This window comes from Pipra filicauda, unplaced genomic scaffold (assembly GCF_003945595.2).
Source record: "Pipra filicauda isolate LSUMZ 115617 unplaced genomic scaffold, ASM394559v2 scaffold425_size644529_pilon, whole genome shotgun sequence".
NCBI classification, from domain to species: domain Eukaryota; kingdom Metazoa; phylum Chordata; class Aves; order Passeriformes; family Pipridae; genus Pipra; species Pipra filicauda.
Genome location: NW_024104560.1, coordinates 67,376 through 79,665, shown reverse-complemented (window position 1 = coordinate 79,665; position 12,290 = coordinate 67,376).

Sequence of the window (12,290 nt, the reverse complement as noted above, 5' to 3'; positions counted from 1 at the left end):
ATATCACTATCTTAAAAAATGCTACATTTCATTTCCACTAGGCAGATTGTTAGATGACAAAAGAACAGCATTTGATGACAAATCAACAACATGGAGGTAGGAAGGCCAAGGCTGTGCAGTGGTCAGCTAATTCCCTCCCATGCTGTGTCAAACATCTGAGAAAAAATACTGCAGCATGAAGAAATAGTAAATCTACTTCTGCTTCTCATTCTGAAAATATTCTCAGTGCTCCGGTTCTGATGGTTGTCAGCTGGATGATGCTACTGGATAATTGAATTTAGAGCTTTCGAAAAAAATAAAATCTATTTAGGGACAGTAGGATTCCTGTTCAGAAAGCAAACAAACCAACAGTTATATAAACAGCAGGATGCCTTGTAAGAGACCTTCCAGTGATGACCCTCTGGACTGAGGTGAGGCTGAGGGCAGGTTTGTGTGCATGGGGTAATAGACATTAGGCCAGGAATGAAGCAGCACTTTGTCCTGCAGAACTGGCTCATGTCTGGCACCATGTCTTCCAGTTCACTTTCTGAAACACCTCACACTTGCTGGGTGTGATGCCAGTCAGACTTCCATACCTGGAAGTGTTCAAAAAACAAGTAGAGATGGCACTTTGCGATATGGTTTAGTTGACATGGTGGTATTTGGTTAAAGGTTGGATTTGATCTTGTATGTCTTTTCCAACCCTAATGATTCTGTGTTTCTCTGATCTGTAATAAAGCAGAGAATTTTAAAGAGTAAAGCCTCCATGTGCTTATGTATTACACAATCCTACAAACCCATACCTGCAGGCTGGGTAGCCCTTCAGGTCATGACACGAGGGGGAGAAAAGGCAAATTCCTCAGAGAACTCTGAGCCAGACAAGTGGATGCACCGGTGAGGTTGGCATCGGTGATGCTGCAGCACCGTGGCCAAGAGGTGAGCTGGGTGAGCCGAGAAGCAAACATGGAAATTGGAAGCACATACACATATGGAGAAACTATAAGCAAATCAAAATGAGACAAAATATGCAGTATTTCTGCCTTTGTGAAATAACTAAACTTGATTAATTTTGCAGATTATATTGGGAAAATTGGTGAATGCTGCTAGGAAAAGATGGCTGGACTCAGTGCTTTACTCTGCTACATACGTGTATTTCATGAAAAGAAAAACAGTTATTTCCATTTGGATTTAACTCTCCTTTTGCTTCTCTTAAACCACTTCAGGTACAAAAGCAATTTATTTACAATGTCAATTTGTTTTTAGTTCTCAAACCAGTTTTACTGCTCACCTGGTAGTTGTTTACAGAGGCAGTTGCTAGGAAATAGAAAATGAAGTCTTCATCTCAGCATATGAAAAACTAAATCTGCTACCTTGCTGCTGCCTTTGGAAGTCTATAGCGAAGACAAGCATAGTGGATCGGAGAAAATGAGCTTTAGGACATTTGAGCAAGAGCATTGCTATGATCGGATGGAGATAAAAAGATTCTTTCACTGTCCTCCTTCTCTCAACAAAGGTGGAAAAAGGTTTCAACCAGAGCTGCTTGGAAAGGTGCTTTGTTTCTCCTAAGTACTCTTTTTATCTCTTTAAACAAAAATCTGGACCTGAAATTTTGCCATTTGCCAGTGCCAAAGCTGCTTGCATAGCTCAAATATGTTGTTGTGGAGGGTCTCTGCTGTTTGCTCCTGGAGCCAGGTTCTTCCCCCAAGCACTCGCTCTTCTTTGCAGAGATGCCAGAGCAGAACCTTTGCCACAGTGCATTTCAGGAGATACCATCATTCGGAGGCTTGGTGAGGACAGCAGAGGCATGAGACAGCCAAGCATTGACTCCCACAAGCCATTGGCAACAGCGCCAAATGAATTTTTTTCCACACATCTGGCCAAAATGTTTTGGCTTTTGCTGCTTAGTCTTTAGAGGGAAGAGAAAAAATTATAAATTTTCCATCCAAAGCAAGTGCTATCTTGTGAAAAGAAAACTCCAAATAGAACTTCAAGAGAGTTTTGATAGAGATTTTCCGACCAGTGGTCTGCTAGAATGTAGGGTACAGAGACAAATGGTTGCACAGGCAGTGTCCCCTCCTGCCCTGGCAGATAAATGGAAGGGTGAGTTGGAGGTCCTCGGAAATCTCCATAGCTCCACACCATAGCTTGTGGGGGCCTGATTCCCTTTATTTTAGAAGACATGCAGCACTCTTAGCAAAGAAATGGTGCCTGAGATCTGGAGAGCTAAAGGGGATCCTGATATCAGGAGTTTCTTCCTGAAAAATCAAATGTTGACATTCAAGCCATTTATTTTCTTCTTTCTTGTGTGTCTTCTTTCTTATTGTGGTTCCAATTCAGCAACAATATTCTACTCACTGCAATTTATGGATAAACTTGCCCTTGCTAAGAAGGAAACATCTGCAGCAGTGATATATGCCCATGTTGGTCATTTTATTGCTTTTCCAGTGTGCACCGTTTGCAAAAAAAGGTGGTCCCTCAGCATTTTTTTCTCCCACTTTAATATCTGCAATATCTTGGTTTTGTCTTCTCTCTTTCATGTGCATTAACTTGAGAAATAAGCAATCACTGTTACTTAAATCCAGATAAAAAAGAATACATCATAATTACCATCTGTGCAGCTTCCTAGGGTGGTCTCTCCACCATGCTCCCCTAATCTAATAAAACTAAAAGTGAGCAAGATCTTATTATTATTAACCACTGGCCACCATATTTTTTTCATAATGGCCAATAAAACATCAATGAAAAAGAAGGCGATATTTTTTCTTTTTATAGTGTGTGGAGGTAACTCACAAGGAACCCCAATACATGTATCTTTGCCTATGTAACCATTCAGGTGCCTCTTGTTCACCCCCACTGCAAAATCTCAGCACTGAATTGGTTTCAGAGAAAATTTTTGATGGCCAAAGAGCCTCTCCTCATGGTCTTGCCCCAGGCAAATTTAGAACACTCCTTCTCAAAGCTTTAATTCAGCTTTCTTTGTTAAATGTTTTTTTTAAAGGAAGACTGAGCTCCTGCTGCAAGTTTCCTAGGTATCATGTACAGTATAATTTCCTTGACTTTTTTTTTATTATTATTATGAAACTTACTAAACAACAATACTTTGAAAAAGAAAACAGTATCTGATGTGGTACTGCATAGTATGCATTCAGGCTGAAAGGGAAATAATATATAACAAAGTATTTCCGAAGAGGAAAGTACTCTTAAAAAATAATTTTTGTGCTAGAGGAACATTAAACAACTCTAAAGAGATTAAAAACAACATATGGTATTTTTTCCTTTCTCCCCTCAATACTAGGACAGCCAAACACGTAATTTATCTTCTTATGATCTGTCATCAGTGAGTGCCAGTTACCATTGTTCAGTTGCCATCACACAGCTCCTTAACAGATTGCAGTATAGCTACAATTAATTAGGAGGAGAGCTTGCTGCTGGCACTGCTGCCCCAGGTCTCCAACTCTCCTGGGGAGCATATGGTCACTCCTAACAGGGAGCTCTTGTCTGGCAAAGGCCAGCAAGCTCTCTAGGATCCTTAACCCAGGTTTTTCCAGAGATTCATTGCATTTAGTACCATGTAATGACAAAACCTGAGCATCAAGAAGGGTGTGGGACAAGCCTTTGAGTACAGGAGAGAGCTGCAAGTGGTGAAATTAACGAAATACAAGAGCTCACCAAGTCTTTTAACTGTCATCTAAATGCACAGCTGTCATAGAAACATTCAAGTATCTCACTGGAGCCTGAGCAAGTATCTCACTGGAGCAAGTATCACCCTGAAGCCATCCAACTCCTCCCTGGGCAACATGAGATCTATAGGCCTTGAGGGGGACCCGGCATGGCACCAGCATATCTGCAGGCTTTGTGCTGCTGAACTTCCCTTCTGACTCCTGTCTATCAGATAAATCTCATTAAAGGAAGTTAAAAATAGAATAACATTATTTTTCCATTTGCTTGGACTAGAGAGTGGGAGGGCTGCGCTGGGGATCAGAAGAAGTAGTCCTGCATATGTGTCTGCAAAGCTGAGGAGGTATGTCCTCCAAGACTGTTTTTTATTAAACTGCGCCTCAGTGAAAATGTTGGTGAACTCCACTCTAATCCCAGTAAAGGTTTTTAGCTTCTGCTGACTTATATGATCAGGAAAAGTACATCTTTTTCAGACTACTAGTGATTTAAACATTTGTTTATAGCAAAGATAAAGAATTAAATTGTCAGAGTATGCAGATTGTATCCTCCCTTACAATGCTGGTATTTGTGTTGAAAAGGCTTATGCATTTGCAATGAATTTTTGTTTAATAAATCCCTCTCTATATGTATTTACACAACAGGAAATGCTGAATACACAGGATATTTTAATTAGAAAATGTCCCTTCACTGTCGGTTCTTCTGTTATACCTTTCTCCCTCATTCATACTGAATGAAGATTTTTTTAATACCATGTTCATATACTGTCCTCTGCAGTCTCCAGCAATAGATTTTAAAGGGAAAATGCTTACAGTGAAGCCACAGTCCAAGTGATATGCACTGGAGTAGAGTGTTTTCCCTAATCGTAAAACACTAGCTGCCTCATATTATACTGTTACTAATTTGGCCATGTACTTCTGTGATGGTCTGTTCATGCATCTCTTTCAAAAGCCTTGCAAAGCAGGAAAAGACTAGTATCCTCTCAGATCCCTAATCAGGGAATGAAAGAGGATTATTTAGCTTGACTAAAGCTATTTAGTGAGTCAAACTAGAATTAGAAAGAAGATCAGAGAACTAACACCTATAATCCACCATTCCTACAGTCTTTTTTCCTTCTCAGCTCTGGGGACCTTTTCAGTCTTGTATTTTCTATTCATAATAATATATTTTTTTCAATGCTACTTTCATGCTTTTCAAGGAACTTAAGCCCAATTGAAAACAATTTCAGAAAAACATATACATAAAGAAGTCAAACCAGAAAATATGAAAGGGGTCTTCTTTATTCAAGTGCATAAATTTTATGGAGCTTCTTACTTCATCTTTCATCTTTTACTGCCAAATGTTTAAAGTTAAAGACAAGGCGAAAAAAGCAGGATTATTCACTGCAATATTGGACACATTTCTGGCAAAACATACTTTATAATGTACTTTCTAATGGATGATGTGTTCTTAAAAATGAACAAAATAACATAACTTATATTACATTCATTTTGCAATAAGGAAAACAGTAGCTGAATTAAAAAAGAAAAATACCATCTATGTCCTAAGGTGTTTACTTACAAGTCCCCTAATACTCATCAATTTTTAAAATGCTTATGATTTTCGGATCTGATGACGGTGGGTTTCTTTTTTTACAAGTAATTTTGAGGCCTCCAGGGTTGTTTTTCTGGGTGTCACAGGCCAGGGTGGCACCACAATGATGCAGATGAAATGGTGTAGGAGATCCTGGACAAGCACAGCCCAAAGATACAGAAAAGCATAAAGGGAAATATAGGATCTTTCATAAGTAGTAGAGAGTTTCAGAAGTCTTACATGATATTAAATATTTCCCTTAAAATTTAAATTATTTGCTTTTAATGACATAGCTTGTCAATATGTCCAGCTGCAACTGGTCCCCAGCGAAGCACAAACAGTCCAAGAGGTTCCTGGAAAGCACCGATGACAAGTCTTTGTAACAGGTAGTGGAAGGTCTAATGGGATTGTGGAGTTCAGTATCAGGCAAATGAAGCAGGGCAGCAAGTAAGATTACAACCATGGACTTCAGGAAAGCTCACTTTAACCTCTTCAGGGATCTTCTTGGAAGTGTTCCAAGGGAACAGGTCCTGCAGAGAACAGAGGTCCAAGAGAGTTGATTTATATTCAAGTCACTTCCTCCAGGCTCAAGAACAATGCATTCCAATGAGCTAGAAATGGGGATAAGGGGGCAAGAGACCTTCATTGTCAAATAAAGAACTTCCATCATTACTGAAGCATAAGCAGGAAACACACAGGAGATAGAGGCAGGGTCAGGCCACTTGGAATGAGTATAGAAAGGTAGTCTGAGTAAGCAAAAATGAGACAAGGAAGGTCAAGGCTCATCTGGAATTAAATCTGGTCAAGGATGTCAAAGGCAAGAAAAAGGCACCTTAAAATATATCAATAGCAAAAGGAAAACTAAGAGTAATGTGTGCCCATCACTAAGTGGAGGGGAGACTCTGGTAATAGAAGACACAGAGAAGATGGAGTTACTGAACATCTTCTTTGCATTCATCTTCACTGACAAGACCAGGCCTCAGGAATATCTGACCCAGGAGATCAGGGTAAAGGAATATTGGAAGGAAGACTTCCACTTGGTCAAGAAGGATTAGGTTAGAGAACATTTAGACAAACCTGGCATCCACAAGTCCATGGGCCCAGATGAGTTCATAGACATCCACAAATGCTGAAAGAGCTGGTGGACACCATAGTGAGGCCACTCACAATCATCTTTAAAAGGTCATGGACATCAGGAGAAGTGCCAGAGGACTGGAAGAAAGAAAATATCACCCTGGTCTTTAAAAAGGTCTTCAAGAAGGAGAACCCAGAGAACTACCAGTCAGTCAGCCTCACTTCAATACCTGGAAAGATGATGGAGTGCCTCATCAGCGCCAGGTGATGGTTGGCCTCTTCTCCCAGGCAACTAGCAATAGAACAAGAGGACATAGTCTTAAGCTGCTCCAGAGGAGGTTTAGGCTGAATATTAGAAAGAAATTCTTCTCAAAAAGGGTGATTAGATACCAGATTGAGCTGCCCAGGTAGGTGGTGATGTCACCTGTAGCAAGGATGCTCTGCCCTGCAACATGGTCAAGTAACTCTAACCCTATTTGCAAGGCTATCAGTGGCAGTCTGAGAAAGGGTAATTCTTGCTGGTTTTGGTGTTGAATTATGCAAAAACCAGTCTGACACAGCAACCACAAATTAACATCCTGATAGTGAGGCAAAGATTTAGCAGATATTCTGCTAAACTGACCTGGAGACATATGACTGGCAGCCAATTGCTTTATACTGTAAAAGTAAAATCCACTTTCATATCGTAGGTTCTTATAGCCTAACCCTTCTTGGAGTGTATGCGTGGAGATTTCTTCCTTGAGTAAGGGATGACCCTCAAGGTTACTCCTTGAGGTTGAGTGCAAGAGATATGTTCATGGTTGTTGGTATCGGTGAGTTACACCAATCTCTGCTTAATCATAATTTCTTTCTTGCTAGCTTTAATATAATTCCTTTAACATAATTGCTTTGATATAGTGCACTATACTATCCTATCCTATGCTATACTAGTATAGTATACAGTTTCTATGCTGTGTACTAAATAATTCTGATTAAGGTCTTTTGTCTATTCACTTGTTGTAGTAAAGAATTGATTTTATATTATTTATAAATAATTCATTTTATATAAATATACCCAGTTTGCCATCTTTAATCCTGCAGGACAAAGTTGTACTTAAAACTGTTGACAAAGTCTGGGGCTAAGATTGGATCCAGCCACACTCAGACTCCTCCCTGAGAAGGAGTTTAGAAAGCAAGGGGTTCCTTTTTGCACCTTGTGATTTAACAGGAGAGCTTCTCTAATAAACTTTGTCTGAAGCTCCCACTCCCACCCGCAACACTGTCCCTGGAGGTGTTTGAGGAAAGACTGGACATGGCACTTAGTGCCATGGTCTAGTTGACATGGTGGTCTTCGGTCATAGGTTGGACTCGATCTCAGAGGTCTTTTTCAACCTAATTGATTCTGTGATTCTGGAGGCCATCTCTATGCACATAGATGACAAAAAGAAATCAGTAGTAGTCAGTAGGGATTCACTAAAGGAAAATCATGCTTGACCAACCTGATTGACTTCCACGATGAAACAACTACCTGGATGGATGAGGGGAGAGCAGTGGATATTTTCTACCTCGATTTCAGCAAGGCTTTTGACGCTCTCTCACAACATCCTCATAGGCAAACTCAGGAAGTGTGGACTGGATGAGTGAACAGTGAGGTGGATCGAGAACTGGTTGAATGGCAGTTCCCAGGGGTGTCATGATCAGTGGCACAGGCTCTAGTTGGAGGCCTGTCACTAGTGGTGTCCCCCAAGGTTCAATACCGGGCCCAGTATTGCTTAACTTGTATAACTTGTTCAACAACACTTGGATGAAGATGTAGCGAATTTCCTCAGTAAGTTTACTAGGAGGAGTGGCCAATACCCCTGAGTACTGTGCAGCACTTCAGAAGGACCTCTACAGGTTGGAGAGATGAGCAGAGAAGAACCTTCTGAAATTCAACAAAGGCAAGTGCAGGGTCCTGCACCTGTGGAAGAATAATCCCATGCACCAGTACAGGCTGGGGGCCAAGCTCCTGGAAAGCAGTTCTGTGGAGAAGGACGTGCGGGTGCTAGTGGACAACAAGCTCTCCATGAGCCAGCAGTGCACCCTTGTGGCCAAGGAGGCCAACGGGATCCTGGGGTTCATTAGGAATAACATTGCTAGAAGGCTGAGGAAGGTGATCCTGCCCCTCTACTCAGCCCTGGTGAGGTCACATCTGGAGTCTGTGTCCAGTTCTGGGCTCCTCAAGTATGAGAGAGACATGGAGCTCCTGGAGCAGGTCCAGCAGAGGGCTATGAAGATTAGGAGACCCATATGGGCTTTGAGACCTGCCTCCAGTGAAACAACAGGGAGCACTCCAGGAGAGGAGAGATGTGGCCCCTGGCCTTCACCACAAAGGCTGTGCCTTCACACCCTGATCCCAGCCTGAGTGCTGCTGGCTGGGCTGAACCACATTGGCACCGCACTGGCATCACACTGGTGGGCCCTATCCCCACTCTGTGTGGTCCTTCCCTCTCCTTTTCCTAACAATTGCAGTAATGCTTCCTCACAATTGCAGTAATCAAACATACAAGTGTCACCCATGAAATACCATTTTGAAACAACCTTTGTGCCTCTGGGGATTTTACATGCACCGTATGACTTCTATGGGCACAAGTAGTTATTGAGCATTGAGGCAAATGTAGTGATTAATTACTCGGATTTGCTGTTATGCAGAGTTTCTTTAATTTTTTTTACCTTATGTTTATCTTTTAAACACCAAGAACTGCATCCTTTCAATCAAAACTAATAAGCTCCTTCAAGTGGCTTGCTAGTTTGCAAAACCACTGCACCTACCTTCCTTACCTTCCCCTGGTCTCAAGTTTGCTCCTGATTCTTTGGGAAAGGATGGTTTCTACATTGAAGCAGAAGCCAAATATAAAGAGAACTCGAGTACTGTATAACGTTTTAATACAACTGTCAGAATATCAACTTTTAATGTTAATATGTTTTTAACAAAATTCTAGGATTCAGAACTGAAATTTCTTGTCTTCCTCTCTCAGAGAGCCTGAGAGTTCAGGATGGGGTGAGCATCTGAGCAGACAATGAGAGAATTCAGGATTGTACAAATTGGATTTTTTGAGAAAAAGACAACTATACAACCCTTATTCATGGGGCTAGAAAACTCATTTCATCCCAGCTATCCTTTGCATTTGCTGGTGTGGGGTCAGGGTGACAGCACCCAGAGGAAGGCAAGGTGCCACTGATTTTTCATATATATTAGCTACTGCCAGAGAAAATTGTCATGTTAGATGGCCTGGAGGCAGCACAGACAACAGTGGCTATAGCCTGAGATCTACACTATTATCTAATTATTTTTTCACAGAATCTGGAGGAGGGACATTCAGTCCTTTGCTGGTACTTTATAAACACCTGCTTTTTAAGTACCATATGAAAGCACTCAGCAGCACACACCTCTAAGGAACACCTGAAATCTCTACCTCACAGCCCTCTGTGGTGCAGGATAAAAGCATAGATGACTCTAACTGCATTTTTAAAAAGGTAGTTAAGAAAATAAATTGTGCAAATTCTTTGCCACATGATTAATATTAAAGAGGAAAAATCTTAATTATTAGTCAAAAGGGAAGCATGTTCTTAATAAGAGAACATTTGGACCAAAACAAAATGTCAAACATTTTCTGATCAGCTGCATCCTCAGCTTGATGTGCCTCCTACTCTCTCACAAGCTCAGTGTCACCTGCTGAGCTTCGGAGTGAAATCAGGCCTACAGCTTTGTGGCTTTTCCAAAAGGTTCTGCTGCCATTGGGGAGTTGCAGCACAGTGGTGGAGAGCGTAGGCAGGGCAGGAGGAGCCCAAGCTTTGGAGGTACATGAAGGGTGATGCAACCCTTTGGGGTGAGTGATGAAATTTTGGAAGAAAAAAAAATAGTTGGAGAATATAAGTGAAATGAATACTCACTCATAGGCAATGAAAAAGACTATTTTTAAAAGGGTTTACTTCCCATGGCCAAAGGTGTTCCTTTCCAGCCTAGGAAAAACCATCAAGGGTCACAAGCCTACAGCAGCTTTGGGCTTCACTAGCACCCCTCTATGCCCAAGGTGTCCGACTCCCTTGAAGCTGTACTGTAAGACTGTGGGACCAGAAGGAAAGGCTACACTGAAGAAGGAATGTTAGGCCAAACTAGGCACCTGCATTGACCTATATATTTATAAACTACATGTCTGACCTCTGCAACTAACAGCATATATGCCTATGAAAAACATTTGAAAAACTTTCATTGGAATATGATTAAAGAGGTTTTCTTTAAAACATAATCCTTGCCTGTACAAAGTGTTATTGCTGAAGGACTGGGAAGCATGAAGAAGTGGTAGCCTGAAAAAAAGATTACGCATAGCTCCAAGCAACAGAAAAGTGAAGTTTATGAAAACAATTGTTTCATAATCAAAATTATAGTAAGTGATAAGGCAGTGTATTCTCTACTGTGGAAAGTAAGGAGATGTTTTCATATAGAGATACTTGGCTTATTAAGTTAACTGAGAAGGTCACAGTGAAGTAGGATGATGTTCCCAAGAAACAAAACCCCAAGAGTTTTCCTCATTATTATATCTGTATTGCACACAGATACTGTTACCAGTATATATTAGATTAGTTGCAATGATTTCACTGTAACTGTGTTCTGCCTGGCCTTTTCTCACTCTTCTTTTCAATTCAGATACTAAACTTCAAAGGACAGCAGCAATATTTTGTCCGTTTTAAAGTCCACCGCAGGGAGAGAAGCACGTACACCTTGGGTCTGGGATATGAGATTCAGGTCACCCTGGCTCAGTTCTTCAAAGGCACAGACAGGTGTTACTGCAGGACCTTATTTCCCTATGCCTTGTAGGGAATCTTTGCTGATTTACAGTGGGTAACTCACCTTCAACTCACCACAGACAGACGGAGTTCACAGAGCTATTCAAATGAAGGGTCTTGCTAGGACCCTACAGCCCCTCTTCATTCCATGAAACTGAATTATTCAGTGCTACCTCCTACATTTCAGAAAAGCCTAAACCACAAGTTCAGGACTATATGGACCTCAAATTTGATTCAGATTTATCTCCTTTTACCAACATCTGCTTTAATCTTTAACGAGGCAAACTGTAGTGTGTGATTTGGAAAAGAACCAAGAATAACAGGGTTTTGATTTTCAGTTCATTTAAACACCAGACGGTCAAGAAACATCATCCTTACAGCTAATTGAAGTCAGACTGCAGGTTGCTGTTAATCTGGGTCTGAGTTGTGTGTTGTACTGCAGCCCTGTGTCATCAATATGCACACAGTAGCCACACTGAAAAGGAGGGTCACAAGCAAAACAGATAATAACAATACTACAGTAAAATGAACAGGAAAAGAAAAATTGCTGAGGTCCTAGGGGCAGAATACCGCTAATGGAAACTTCAGTCAAAGCTTTAAGTATTTTGCAAAGCACTTTTGAAGGCAAATTCCAATATGAAGAGCCTGGACCTTTCAGACTCTGACAGGAAGAACACGTCTCCATGCTGCTGCAGGCGTGGCTTTCATGAATTCTAGCAGCACGTGAGCTACCTTTACATGAGCTGTGATGGAGACCAGCAACAGACCTTCCCCAGCAACAAGAAACCTAATGTGAGTTTATTTACCTGTCCAAAACCTGAAGCGACTACTGTGTAAATATATCCCAAGTTCAAACAGTTAGGGTGACATATGCTCTTCTTTCTAAGTACCTTCAATTGTGTTCAATGCATTAGGCTCTTATTTTAAAAAATCTCAAGTTTATTTCTTGCTCAGAGGTTGCCATGGCACTGTGACAGTCAAAAGAAATAAGATGTTTCAAATGATAATCAATGCGATGAGCCTGGTGAATTGATCACGACTGCTGTAATTGTCATTCCTTGGGCCCAGAGTTTGTTCTCACCTTTTTTTTAATATTTTTTTTATTTTTTTTAATGCTAATATCTGCACCCTTTTCAAGGATAAAGTGAAAAGATACTGCTGTTTAGAAGCTGTTGTAGAGCTGA